The sequence below is a fragment of the Mustela nivalis genome, assembly GCF_964662115.1.
Source record: "Mustela nivalis genome assembly, chromosome: 12".
Lineage (NCBI taxonomy): Eukaryota > Metazoa > Chordata > Mammalia > Carnivora > Mustelidae > Mustela > Mustela nivalis.
This window is the reverse complement of record NC_139031.1, coordinates 87,296,948-87,311,536: the sequence shown is the minus strand read 5'-3', so window position 1 is coordinate 87,311,536 and position 14,589 is coordinate 87,296,948. Positions and strand designations below refer to the sequence as shown.

General features: G+C 45.2%; 1 pseudogene across 1 annotated transcript; it reads right to left on the bottom strand.

Annotated features, from left to right (window-relative positions):
- Nucleotides 1-12,147: 12,147 nt before the first annotated feature.
- LOC309845807 (alcohol dehydrogenase class-3 pseudogene) lies at nt 12,148-13,046 on the bottom strand (annotated as a pseudogene). Its single transcript has one exon. The product of its transcript is annotated as an alcohol dehydrogenase class-3 pseudogene (transcript).
- Nucleotides 13,047-14,589: the final 1,543 nt, after the last annotated feature.

The window sequence follows — 14,589 nt, the reverse complement described above, 5'->3', positions numbered from 1 at the left end:
CATAGAGAGAGGGAGACAAACCAGAAGAGACTCTTAATCGTAGGAAGCAAACTGAGGGTTGCTGGAGGCGGGGGGATGGGGTAACTGGGTGACGGACATTAAGGCGGGCACAGGACGTCATGAACGCTGGGTATTATACAAGACAGGTGAATCACTGAACCCTACCTCTGAAACTAATAAGACTCTACATGTTAATTGAATTTAAATAAAATAAAATAAATGTTTAAAAAATTCCTCCGCACCTTTGGTTTCAAAATCATCCTGTCTTAAATTTCACCTTCCCTTCTCTGCATAGGAACAAAAGGAAGAAAATAATCATAATCACGATCATTAACGGAAGTCTTGCTTGTATCATACCGTGCATTAAACACTACAAACACAATCTCACTTAATGACCACGTTAACCCCCATGAAAAAATGGAGGCTTTAAAAGATGAAGAAATGTACCCAAGAGCACAGTGTTAGAAGAGGCAGAACCAGACTGGGACCCAAGCTCCTTTGATTCCAAGCCTGTAAGCAGCATGACCTGAACTCCGGAGCTCCGTCTGCCTGCTCTAGCCCCATCTTTGTTACGAAGGTAACAGGACAAGTGGCTCTAACCCTGGACTTTCCAGGACTGTCCTGCTTATTTTAAATATCCTGTCCCCTTGTCCTCAAAAGATACCAAGATGTCCCCCAAATTCCAATTTTTCTTTGAATAGCGAGTAAACATTATAAGAAAAAAACACAGGAGTCCCCCCAAACCATTGCTGGAACCACCTTCCCCTATTTGGTGTTCAGAAAACAGGCCCAGGTACCACTGTGTCACTTGGTCTCTTACTCATGGTGATTGCATATATACTGCATCCACTAAATTCCACTCCGCTCGGGTAGGCTGTTTCTGCAGCACTAAGTGGAAGGTAACATGGGCTATAATCGCAGCCACTTGATTCTTAGGGCACCTCCAACAGGATAATTTAGGACCCAGGGAAGGACACTGCCATGCAAAGCATCCCAGATGTGTGTGGAGGGTCACACGATTGTCATTCCAGCCTCCTGAGCATAGCTGAGCCCTGAAGCTTCCAGGATCTGCTCCCTAGTTTCAGGTTCTATCAGGGTCCAGGAGGTTGATTCCAGCCTCCTGGCGCTGTGCTGCAAGTCTGAGTTGCTCTGACCCCAAGCTGTGGCCAGAGCAGCCTAGGGTGTCATCTCCAGGCTGGTACCCACACCTGCTTACGAATCAGGCTGGGACACAAGGATGACCCCAGGCAGAGCAGGAGACCATCCGCTCCTACCATTTGCTCTCGGTCTGTGATTCTGTTACAATTTCTTCTACTGTTATTCAACAGAATGTCAACATGACCTTCTCTACTCATATCCAAACAACTCAGAATCCAATCTAGAAGTGAACTAAGAATTCAGTAAGAGAGATAGAAAAGAAAGGGTGTCTTAGTTACCTTTAAAACAAAACAAATGAGGGCACCTGGGTGGCTCAGTCGGTTAAACGACTGCCCTCAGCGCAGGTCCTGTTCCCAGGGTCCTGGGACTGAGCCCGGTATCGGGCTCCCTGCTCAGCAGGGAACCTGCTTCTCCCTCTCCCACTGCCTGCCACTCTCCCTGTGCTCTCTCTCTCTCTCTCTCTCATCAAATAAATAAATAAAATTAAAAAAACAAAAAAATGTTTGTGCTAACTTGACTTGCTCCAGCACTAACTGCAACTTTTATATGCTGATCTTGAGACCGGAAATGACACTTCGGAAAAACAGTTTGACACTTTCTTATAAAGCTAACCAAATGCTGTCATATGACCTAGCGATGCCACTCCTATGTATTTAGCCTAGAGAAATAAAAATGTATGTCTGCACACATAAAAAAAAGACTGGATGTAGATATCAACACTGGTTTTATTCGTTGCCAAAACACAAAAACAGCACAAGTACGTCCGGTTAGGGAATGGTGTAAACTGTGGTACATCCACACTACAGAGTATTAGTCAACGAGGAAAAGGAACCACACAACAACCTAGCTGAGCCCCAAATGCAATCTGTTAAGTAAAGAAGCCAGATGCAGAAAGCATGATGTGATGTGTGATTTCAGTGAGACAGAAACTATAGGGACAGAAAACACGTCCGTGGTTGCCAGGAGCCGGCAGGTGGAAAAGGGAGTGACTACAAAGGGAATTTTTCTGGATGATGGAACCATTCCGTATTATGATCACGGCGGTGGCTTCGCGACTGTATGTACTTGCCAAAACTCGTAAAAACGTATATCAAAACGCATGCATTTCATTGTATCCATTACATCCCAATTAACCTGACTTTAAAAATAACCCATATCTCTTCTTCCTAAGAGAAAGGCAAACCCCCTTCTTGGCTCCGGCAAGATAAGTTTGCATCTGTGTGATCGCTGGACCAAAGGAGCACTGCTGGTCTCGTGTCTCGTGAAACAGTTGATGTTGCTCCTCTCAGACTCCCCCCTGCCCCGGCCATGCTGGTCCCGCGTGGACACAGCTACCCTCCCACCCCCGCCCCGCTGTGTGCACTGTTCCCTCCACTGGGGGTGTTCTCTCCAGACGGCATCCCTGAGTGGCTCCTGCTACAAATCTCTGCTTCACTGTCACCTCCTCTGAGAGGCTCTCCTTGACTCTCTGTGACTTGACTGACTGCCTGTGCTTATGCTGTCACCATGCCCTGTTGCTTTGCTTCACGGATCTTTTATGTTTTATTCTTTATTGACTGACATGTTTATCACCCGTATTTTCCTAGAGGTGGAAGCCCTGTGGAAGCAGGCATCATGTTTGCTTTGCTTCCTGTCATATCCCCAACTCCTCATCGTGGTTCCCAGGGCAAAGTGAACGCCCCTAAAATTCATGTGTTGAAATCTAACCCCCCAGGGTGATGGTGATTGGAGGTGGGGACTTTGGGAGGGTCTTAGGTCATGAGAATGGGAAGAGTCTTATAAAGGGGGTCTCAGAAAACTCGGTCGCCCCTTGGCAGTGCGAGAACACGTGTTGAACTACCCTGAAACGCCCGCTGTGCCCCGATAACTTTTGCCCTGTGCAATCCCGAGGCATGAACTAGGACACCTCTAAAATATAAAAGAATCAGGTTTGATCAATACGTTATGCAAGAGCTTCTGGGTAAATTATTAAATTATTAATCGTCAGTAAATTATTAATTAAGAAGTTAAAGCTTTTCCTAATGAAAAGGTCATTTTAAGACATAATTTCCTACTTAAACCATAGTCCAAGATTCAAATATCGATTTCTTCTGTGGTAATTATAGGCCAAATGTTTAAATTGTAGGCTTATATACTAATTAACTAATTATTTATCCCCATTAATCAAACACTACATCCGCAGGAACCACCAAACATCATTTCTCACTCAGGATTTTCTAACGCACGTGATTCAGTTTCTGCATGGACCCTTTGTACACTTTCTTCTCTCTGCCGGGGACACTCCTCACTGATGGCCTCATGGCTCACTCTTGCACGGCCCTGGACACTGGGCTCAAAGTTCACCATATTAATAGGTTCATCCCCCACCATCCAATTCAGCCACACACTCCTCATCCTCCCCACCCTGGCCTCTGCGTTCCCCCTCTCTGATGTTCCTCTGTCACTCTGACTATTTGGTTTATTTGTGTCACCCACGGCAGGTCCCTCCTCACCAGGATAGAAGCTCAAGGGGAGCAGAGATTTTTTCACTCTCTGACTTACTGTTATTTCCCAGGGCCTAGAACAGTGCCTGGAATATAACGGATAATCAACAAATATGTGTCAATGAATATTGGATAGTTTGATGTCATTTACAATTTCAATGGCCTCCCCTTCCCCCTCTAGATGGAACATGTTTGCCTTCTCAGCGGGTGTCTCTAGCTTGTGAGAGGTCAGAACTCAGAGCACTCCCTCCTCCCTTCCTATCCCTCCCCACACCCCCAGTCCCGCACAGCGCCCCCACTTCTCCCTGCCTTGCCACTTACCTTACCCTCCGGGTCCTACTTCGGTGCAGGAAAATAATAAACTACCCAGAACTAATGGGTATTCATGTGTAAAAAAAAAATGTTTTTAATGGAGACTTTAAAAAGCCCTTTGCCTTAATCAGGAAGAACAATTTCATATTAAACCAAGAAAGGAAGCATGTCGACTGGAGCGTGGGCGTAGTGGTTAATGGTGTCAGCGCCCACGTTCCCTTTGGCGTGCCCTAAATCAGACTTCAGAATGATCCAGGGAGCAGTAGCTGCAGGCTGTGGAGAATTATTTATTGGATTCTGTGATTTGGTAAAATGTCCTGAGCATGTGAGGAACATGTGTGCTCGGTACTGCATGAACGGCAGTCTTCGCCCACACAAGGTACACGCCTTTGCTGTAGACAGGCACTTGCCAATGGGTCACACCCTCGGCTTTGCAATCCAGTATTTCCCTGCAGCAAAGTAGCAAATCGTGGGACATGTAGTGAGAGGAACACTTCCCTGCCCTCAATAAACACCGTGTCATTGCTAGATGAGTAAGTGTTCTGTCTCCAGCTCTACTGTCCCCGGACATTGGAAGGGACAGTGGTTAAAATTTATTTACTAGCTTCTCCGTTCCTGTCCTTTGTATCACATCCACATTCCCATTCCCTACTAGGTGTTCACCTCCTGCTCCTAAGTTTAAGTCTAGGTTGGTGGTTGATGTATGCTGGATGGAATCTGGTGGGGGTGGCATTTGGTGCTGGAGGGGGCACCTAAAATGCCTGGGGCCTTGCCTGCTGCCTCGCTGTGTGTGGGTTCTGATCTCACCGTCTCGGTGGTGTTGGCTCAGGGTGGGGCTTACTGCATTCTTGGCCAGTTCGGTCTGTGCCTCACGAGGACATGTGCCTGATGGGAGTCTGCGATATGTGTCTTTGCCATTTATGAATCCTACACAGGCGAGTTAGAGCCAAATCTTCCAAGACCTCCCTGAAAGAAAGGTTTAGTAACAAAACAAAACGAAAACACAGGGGCACCTGGCTGATTCAGTCCCTTAAGCATCCGACTCTTGATTTTGGCTCAGGCCATGATCTCAGGGTTGTGAGACTGAGCCCTGTTTCAGGCTCCGAGGTCAACACAGAAGCTGCGTGAGATTGTCTCTCCCTCTCCCTCTGCCCCTTCCTCCACTGCTCCTGCTCCTGCTTGCTCTCCCTCTCTCTCTCTAAGAAAGAAAAAGAAAAAAATACATTACCTCTGCACTGATCCTCTAAGACTTTGCTTAGGAGGACAGGGGGAATATATTTTTAGCAATAAGCCTCACTCTTTCCAGGCTTTCTGGCTAGCACACACACACAAAATGGAATTTTAATATACAGAGTCCACCAAACCCCAGGTCTTTCATTCATTCAACAAAAATTAATCGAGGTCTTTCTGTGCACCTGCAAGTGAGAGTGACAAAGACCGAAGGCCAGGGAGCTGGGCGGAATAGACAGATTATCCCCGAAGAGGCCAGAGTCCCCCCTCCCCAAGCCCCCATCACAGCCAGCTTCCTCCCGGGGCCCTTAGGAAGTGTGCTGGGACACGGAGGTGTCCCCCACCTTCAGTTTTTAGGGCAACGTTGATCCCTTCCCTGCAAATGAACTTCGCATGCTGACTCTTCACTCTGATGATATACCCCTACGTATCACCTGAATTTTGCCTCTATGCATCCCCCACACCTCCAGCAAATATCTTTTTCTTCTGTTTACCCTCTGATTGTATCTTATGTCTCAGTGTGGTGTTCAGAGCATGGACAAGGAGAAGCCAGTGTGTCCTATTGAGGTGAATCCCTAAAGACAAGACCAATTTGCCCCTTGCCCCCCACCATCCTCCCCAGGGGACCTTGGGATATGACCAGGAGAGAAGCAGAAGCCAGCCTGAAGAGAGAGGAGATGTTGCCCCAGCTAAAGTCTTCACAAGACCAGCTGGGTGGTAAAAATACAGGCATGACTGCGTTACACCCCACCGTCTCCCACACCCAAGTCTGGACTTGGCAAGTGTTAGCAGTCCTCCTCTCCGGATTATCTCTAGAAATGTTCGTCAGGAGTCTTCACACCCCTTTGGGCAGCTCTGGCTTACACATATAGGGCAGAAAGGGTAGATATTTAGTAATGACGTTTAACCAGTAAGTCCAAGCCAATTGACATGCGACCTTGACAGCAGTTCATGAAGGATAACCTGGCACAGTCAACACTTCAAAAAGATAGCCATATTCTGATAAAGGCAGTGTGATTAACACATTGCTGCATTTATGACAAATGTGATTTCTCCTGCACATTGGAAAAAGCGTTCATCCACTCCAGGGCAGACAAAAAAATCTTCTCCACCGTGGGTCTGGTATTTGACCTTAGCCCTGAGCTACTGGAAATAGTAGCAACTGGTTGGCTCAGTGGGTTAAGCATCTGCCTTCAGCTCAGGTTGTGATCTCGGGTCCTGGGATCAAGTCCTGCGTCGGGCTCTGGTCTCAGCAGGGAGCCTGCTTCTCCCTCTGCCTCTCTCTTTTTCTCTGTCTCTCCTGAATAAATAAGTAAAATCTTAAAAGAAAAGAAAACAAGAGCAACTATGTATACATTGACTGCTAAGTTTGAATCAGAGCCTGGGCTGATCACTTGATCTTATTTAATCATCTCGTTCCATCCTCCCAGCAAGCCTGGGCAGTAGGTTCTATCAATATCATTATTTTGGAGGTAAGAAAATGAGGCAAGGAGGAGGTACAAAAGTTGTGCAGCTTTTACCCTTCCAAAGTGTGAAAGTGGCCAACTCTGGTAGCTGAATGCTAGCTGCACATGCTGGAACCTTCTCCCCCACCTCCCCGGCCCCACCCACCGTCTTAACTGTTTACATGATGTCATCTACACTGACTGGCTCCACAGAGGATCTCTCTTGGCTTCTTACGGTCCCTGGAGCAGGGCAGGAGAGGCAAGTGGGAAATCACAGGAAGGTAGAGGTGACCCGAGGGCTGCAGGAAGTGCACGGAGATCTCTTTTGTGCTCCTCTCATTGCGGGAGTGAAATCACCAGGTGGAACGCTCCCCATTCATTCCCAGAGGCCTCTCCACTCAGCATTTACGCCTGCCTGATGTTTGACTTCAGGGCTGCAAGAATTGTGCTAAATAGAGAAAGGATGGCCTTTTTTGTTTCTGCTTTTTTAACCATGAGGTTTGGTTTCATGCAGCTAATGAACTGTGTGAAACAGAAGAGTGTTTATGTGTGTGTGGTGTACACCCTCATTCATTAGGAGGAAAGGGTCAGAAATACTTGCTTTGACCTTGCACGCCACGTTCTGTACTCAAACCACACTCACAAGTGTGAACACTGCAGTGACCTTCCAGTTTTGGGCGTTACCAGTACTGACTTTGGTTTCTGTCCACTTCGATCTCTCTTCCGGGTTATTGTTTTCATCAGCATAGCATGCACAGACCACCCCAAACTCCTGAGGTTTAGAAGCCGTTGCAAAGTTAACCATGACATTTGTAACTCGTCTTCAGATTGCTTTGGGGAAAAAAAACAACCCATTAAAGCCTTCTTTCCCCCAGAGCTCCACCTGTTTGGCCCAGGACCAAGTGAGACCAGGCTGTGGATAGGGGAATCCGAAGAGGCTGGTCCAATTGGGTTTGGATGCGCCCTGACGGAGAAAGAGAGGTTAAGAAGCCACCATTCTTCCCCCATCTGGGACATCTAAGGAATTGAAATGGAAAGGTGATGCACAGTTTCTGATTGCCTCCATAAGCCACGCACTGGGCTGGGAGCTTTTACAAATATGTCTCAATCTAACCGATACAACTTTATAGCTCATGACTAACACTATCAAGCACACTCTTCTGCATGCTTTTCAAGTATTACCTTGCTTAAGAGTCACAATGACTCGATAAAGCAGATTCTGTTATTATGCCCACTTGAGAACCTGAGGACACTGAGTCATTAAAAGGTTAGGCACATTGCCCAAGGTCCTGCAGCAGGTACAAGGCAGAATTAAACCCGGCTGGAGAAACGTGGCTCTTTACTCTCTGTTGAGCCACCTCTCAGGATCAGGGAGACAAAGCTCGGAGAGGTTACCTGGCTCAAGGTCACACAACAAGAACGGCAGAGCCAGGGCTCAGAGCCCAGGTTTGTCGGGCATCAAACTGCATTCTTCCTGCTACATCTCACTGCTGCCTGGATCCTGTAATCACTAGAAATATTTCTTCCCAGGGGTGCCTGGCTGGCTCAGTTGCTTAAGTCTCTGACTCTTGGCTTCATGATGTCAGGGTCATGGGGCTGAGCCCCACATAGGGCTCTGTGCCAGTGGGGAGACTGCTTGAGATTCTCTCTCTCCCTCTCTCTCTTCCCCTTCCTCTGTATCTCTCTCTCTCTCTCTCTTTCTTTAATAAATTAAGAAATTTCTTTTTCAAAGAAATATTTCATCCTAACCTTTAGGACCAAATTCAGATAAATGTCTTCCTTTATAGTTTCTTTCTTCTTTTTCTCTCCCTTTGCTCTCCTCTCTGCTTTTCTCCTCTTCTCTTGCCTCTTTCCTTGCCTTGTTTTTCCTTCCTTCTTTGTCCCTCCCTTGCTCATGCCTCAGGTCTGCCAGTAACGCCCAGAAAAGGCAATGAAGGTGCAAGAGGTTACTGAGCCCTGACCTCATTAATTTTTAAACATGACTTATATAGCTTAATATGACCGGATGTTTGTTAATAACTGAAAAATTAAAAGCTTATCTCAAGAAACGTCTACATGATAGATTGGTCCAATTGTTGTGACAGAAAGGGATTTTGATTTTCATTATGGTCAGCCTGTTGGCTAACTAGGATCAGATTATTAAGTGCTCACTGGATTAATTGCTTAGTGATTTGGTCAAAAGTTTGGTTATTGTTATGGGTGTTCAGTTTAAACAAATGACACAGCCTGATCCCTAGGCCAAATCCTAGGAAGCCAGCAGGCATAGACATACGGGTTACCAACCAAGTTCCCGGTGGGTTGGCCTGGGGACAACTCAAGTTTCTAAGACAGCCAGAAGTCTTTCAAGAAAAGGCATTTACAGAGGTCATCAACACCTTCAAGATTCCAGAATACTCATTCATGTCTATAACACCTTTCACACATCACACAATTCATATTTTTTCGCCCATTCAAGAACTAGTAGTGTATAGGCTCTGACCTTGATCCTACTCTCTTGTTGTTGCCTGTTCATTCCCTTTCATGCCTTCAAGTCCCATTTCTTGTTGACCTCCAGATCCCTAGACTGAACCTTTAAAGAGCCATTTTCCAAGTTAGGTAGTATTTACAGGTTCCAGGGATTTGGATCTGAAACTCTGGGGGCAGGGAGGTGGGGTGGGCAGCATTCAGCCTACTTCCCTGTCCCGATAGACTGGGGTGTCCAACAGAGCAGGGGGATGTGGTTTAGCCACTTTTATTCCCAGCACTTAGGACTAGTAGGCATCCACTGAATGTTAAATGAAAGGCCGAGGAATACATTGAATTAAACACTCATTGGCAGATGTCGGCTGTTTGTTTATTCAACGAAGCATTCATTCATCATTATGCACCACGGGCAGCAGCACTGAGGAGGACAAGCAGCATGGGGACAGCAGGTAACCTCTGTGGCTCCACCCTCAGGGAGCAGACATTCCGGGAGGGCGGCAAGCCTCAAAAAAGGGCACGCATAAATAAATAGTAATGACGGTGTAATAAGGGTTAGGAAAGACAAGAGCAAGGATCAACGAGAAAGCACAAGGTGTGGAGATGAAGGAAAGCATCTCACAGCAGCAATGTTGGAAGCTGAGATCTGAAGAATGAATAAATGCTATGTGAGGAGCTGGGGGGCAGTTGCTCCAGGCAGAGGGGACCACAGATGCACAGGCTGTGAGGCAGCAAATCTTGGTGAGATCAAGGAACAGAAAGAAGTACAAGAACCTGGAGGGCAGGACGGGGCTGAGGCACAGGGAAGAGCTGGGTTGTAGTGTTCTCAGAAGAACCTTCCTCAAACGTTTTGTGTGACAGACCCCACTGTCACAGTGACAGACCTTAAGTTATGCTGAGAACCAAGAGCATCATCAAATGACATGTGAGGGATCCTAGAAGAGAATAAAAAGATTGACTACAAAAGGCTGGTGCATATAAATACTTGTTGACTGGAACATGATGTTCCAAACTGGCAGGAGATGGGGTGACAGGAGAAGGTAGCTAGACTGGCTCTGTTAACAAAGACACCCAAGTTTTATTGCTTTGGAGGCTGAGGTTGTCACAGGGATGGGGGATTTCTATAGATGTCTAGATGTTAGACATTTAAGGAAACTGCTTGCTTGTTTCTAATTCCATAATCTTACCAACTGCTCAAAGTCAAATCCATTTCAGAAAATTTAAAGAATAATTCTTTTTTATGGTAAAGATTTAATTAATTAATTAATTAGCTAATTAATTAAAAGAGCTACTGGCGGGGGGCAGAAGGAGAGGGGAAAAGAAGCCATAGCGGACTCCGTGTTGAGTGCAGAAGGCTTGATCCCACAACCCTGAGATCATGACCTGAGCGAAATCAAGAGTCAGATGCTGAGCCACTCAGGTGCCCTTAAAGAATAAATCTTAGGACAAATTCTGAGTTGTGTATTTACTGAGTACATAAAGGAAGAAAGCAAAGCACAAGCAAGATGTGGGGCCAGTCTAAGATATGACTTCCAGTAATCCTGTGGTTTACTCTTTCTGCTTCCGTCATGACACACAGGGTTCACCATGTCTTCAATTATTTATTTTTAATGTTTATTGAGCATTTACTATATACTCAGGTATTACAATAACATTCTACATATATTAGCTTGTTTTACCCCCTTTTGGGTAAGTACTGCTTACGTCCTTGTTTTACAGCTGAGGAAGGTAATGCAGAAAGGGTAAGCACCTGGGCAGTGTGATTCCAGAAGATTTGCTCTTCAAACCACCTCACTAGACTATCTATTTCTTACTTACATTTCTGAGATTCAGATTTTATCTTGGCTCCTTTCAAGAAAATTAAGGTATGTAACAGCACATGAGGAAATCAATTTGCTTTCTCACTCACTCATTTCATTAAAATCTTCCATCAAATTGTAACAGAACTTAAAAAGAAATCAGTATATAACCCAAAGAATAAAATGAGAGCATGTGAGTCTATGATGATGTAAGTAGACAACTGGATAAATAAATAAATAGAGGAGAAAGACCAACTCTTCCTTACAGAATATTCCAATTAGTAATATAAAAGGAATGAAGGGAAAAAAATCACCATTTGAACACCAGAGTAATAACTGCTATAGGCAAGATCCACACGTGGATGCTAAAATTAGTTGGTGAAAGTTTTTTTAAAAAATCAAGGTATTTGCATAGTCTCAAATTATCTCTTCCCCAGCAAAAGAAATTATTAACTAAAAAAGACAAAAATAGTAAGTGTATAGTGGAGAAACCTGGCAGATACCCCTTAACCAAGAGATCGAGGTTAACAAGGTTAACATCACCGCTAATAAGACATAGCTACATTATGTAACCTGATATGATACAATGAGAAGGAACATAACTTCTGTGGTATTGTTTCCAATAAGACATGATCTCAACCTAAGCATAATATCCCAGAACCATCCGAAAATATCAGACAAGCCAAACGAAGCGGCATTCCACAAAATCGTCAAGCAGAACTCTACAAAAGTCTCAAGGTCATGCAAGACTCAAGGTCAAGGAAAGACTAAGAAACTGTCACAAATTGAATGAAACTGAGAACACATGACAACAAATTGTGTGTCATCATCACTGCATCCTGGAGCAGTAAAAGGACAGTAGTAGAAAAACTGGTAACATCTGAATCAAGTTTATAGTTTGGTGAATAGTATTGTACTAATATCAATTTCTTCACTGGGGTGATTGTACTATGACCATATGCAATGTTAACTTTTTCTTTTCCACAGAAATTGCTTTTATTATGTTAGAATATTCCTTGATGAGCTGGCAATTATTCATGTGAAGGAGAGTTCAGAAAACAGATTTATGACTGTATTAGCCTTGTCCTTGATTAGAGATTTATGAATTATACAAAAAATATAACCCAGAGTCAGTTACTCTAGAAGTAGTAATGGAGAAGGTCTAGAAAGTCGAAGAGGCTGTGAACTGGGAAATCTTCTCCCTGCTTGTTGCCTTTCCACATGCAGCACTTCTGGTTCAGTCACGACAAACAGGGTTAATCATACCTTCAATTGTACCCGCTGAAATGGGCGCTTGGCGATTTCTTCACGGGAAGAAGCTACTCCGACTGGGACGCTGACACTGGGCTTTGGGGGCGGGCCTCCAGTGCTGCTCTCCTGACTTTGACCTTACCAGTACACTCAAAGGCCTAGTGTGCCCCCCTCTTAGTCCTTTCAGTGGACACTTCCTGGATGGGCGTAGGAAGTCCTGGGGGTTAATGCATTCAGAGGCTCCAAACTCCTTGGCCCTTGTGAATTTACCTTATTGATGTCCACACCAAAGATTCAGGATACACCAGCCACCTTATAGCCCATGAGAGCCGCCACTGCAAATCCTCCTGGACCAAAGATGGCGCAGTGGAAAGGCCACAACCCACAAGGCAGATTTTATCCACAGGTGCTAAAGGATCAATTTCAGCAATAGAGATCTCAGCCACAACTGTATGTTCAGAAAGCATGCTGGTTCCCAGGGAATGGAGAATTGTCTTTCCTTTGCAAGGAAATCTGCTAGTCCCATCTGGCCTTAATCCTTTCTCCTGCATACCACTTCTCTTCTGGCAAAGGTTTTAGGGTTTAAACAAAATTTGCATTCTCCACACTGTAGCATGTAACGCAGAATGACAGTATCACCTGTCTGCAGTTGAGTGACTCCTTTGCCAGCACTGTCTACAATTTCTGCACCTTCATGCCCCAGGATCCCTGGAAGACTCCCTTCAGGATCAGCCCCCCTCGGGGTAGAGGCATCAGTGTGGCAAACGGCAGTGGCAATCATGTCAACTTGAACTTCACGAGCCTTAGGGGGCCTCTACCCTCCCTGTAGAGACAGGTTCTCCCGCCTCCCAGGCAACTGCAACCTTGCATTTGATCTCCTGGTTCATCCCAGCCTTGGACTCAGTCATCGAGGGAGCACGGCGTTAATTTTAGAGGAAGCTGGGTAAAGTGTCTTCAAGACATTCCGGTACTGATTTTGTAACTCTTTATAATGCTAGTAATAGTGGGATTTTTTTAAAGTTTAAATAATAATAATAGTCAGACGGTCCAATGGAGCATTCCTGCAGAATACAAAGGATAGGCCATCGCAGGAATATACCATACACTCCAGGGCGCAGGCCAACATTAGATTCCGGAGAAACCTATTTCCAAACAACCCATCCATAAAATCTAGTTGACCCATAAAATCTAGTTTGCCCAAAAATACATAAGCCAACTCTAATCATGAGAAGCATCAGTCCAATCCCAGTCGAGGAACCCTGTACAAATTCTCTGATGAGTACACCCCAAAACATTAAGATCATTGTGATGGGTAGTTTTCTGTGTCCCTTTGGCGAGACTACAGTTTCCAGTTGTTTAATCAAACACTAACGTTGGTGTTGCTGTATCTAGCTGTGGTCAACACCTATCATCATTGACCCTTCTTAAATAAAGGAGATTAGAAGGGGAGCAGGGCCTCATCCAGTCTGCCGAGGGCCTTACCAGGTTTCCCAGGAAAGAAGAAATTCTGGCTCAAGACCGCACCACAGATTCCTGCCTGAGTATTTAGCCTGCCAGCCTGCTGTACAGATTTTGGACTTTGAACCTTCCAGCCTCTGTAATCACATCAGCCAATTCATTAAAATAAATCTGTGTGTGTGTGTGTGTGTGTGTGTAGTACGTCTGATCCATTGCCCAGTTTGTCCAGAGTACCCTAACTCATACAGTCACCAGTATAACACTGTTATGTTTGTTATTTTAATTTTATTTATTTGAGACAAGGAGCATGAGCGGTGGGATGCGGGGCAGGCAGAGGGAGAAGCAGGCTCCCCGCTGAGCAGAGAGCCTGATGCGGGGCTCAATCCCAGGACTCTGGGATCATGACCTGAGCCAAAGGCAGATGCTTAATCATCTGAGCCACCCAAGCACCCTTAACCTTGTCTGTTAATTATAATTCAATTTAAAAAGACAGAGAGGGGGGTGTCAGGCTGGCTTAGCAGGTGGAGTGTGGGACTCTTGATCTCAGGGGTATGGGTTGAGCCCCTCGTTGGGTGTAGAGATTCTTTAAAAATAAAATCTTCAGGGTGCCTGGGTGGCTCCGTCAGTTAAATGTCTGCCTTCAGCTCAGGTCATGATCCTGGGGTCTTGGGATCGAGTCCTGCTCTGCAGGGAGTTTCTTCTCCCTCTCCCTCTGCTGCTTCCCCTGCTTAGGCTCTTTCTCTGTCAGATGAATAAATAAAATTTAAAAAAAAATAAAAGCTTTAAAAATAATAAAAATAATGAAATAAAAAGAGAGAGAGAGAGAAACCTCAAGTTTCAATAAACAAACAAATAAATGGAAAGTCTGAGAAACCACCACATCCAAGAGAACCAAAGGAAACCTGATAGTGAAATGTAATAAGGTATGCTGAGCAGGACGTTGGAACAGAAGAAGGACATTAGGAAAACTAAAGAAATCTGAAGAGAGTGTGG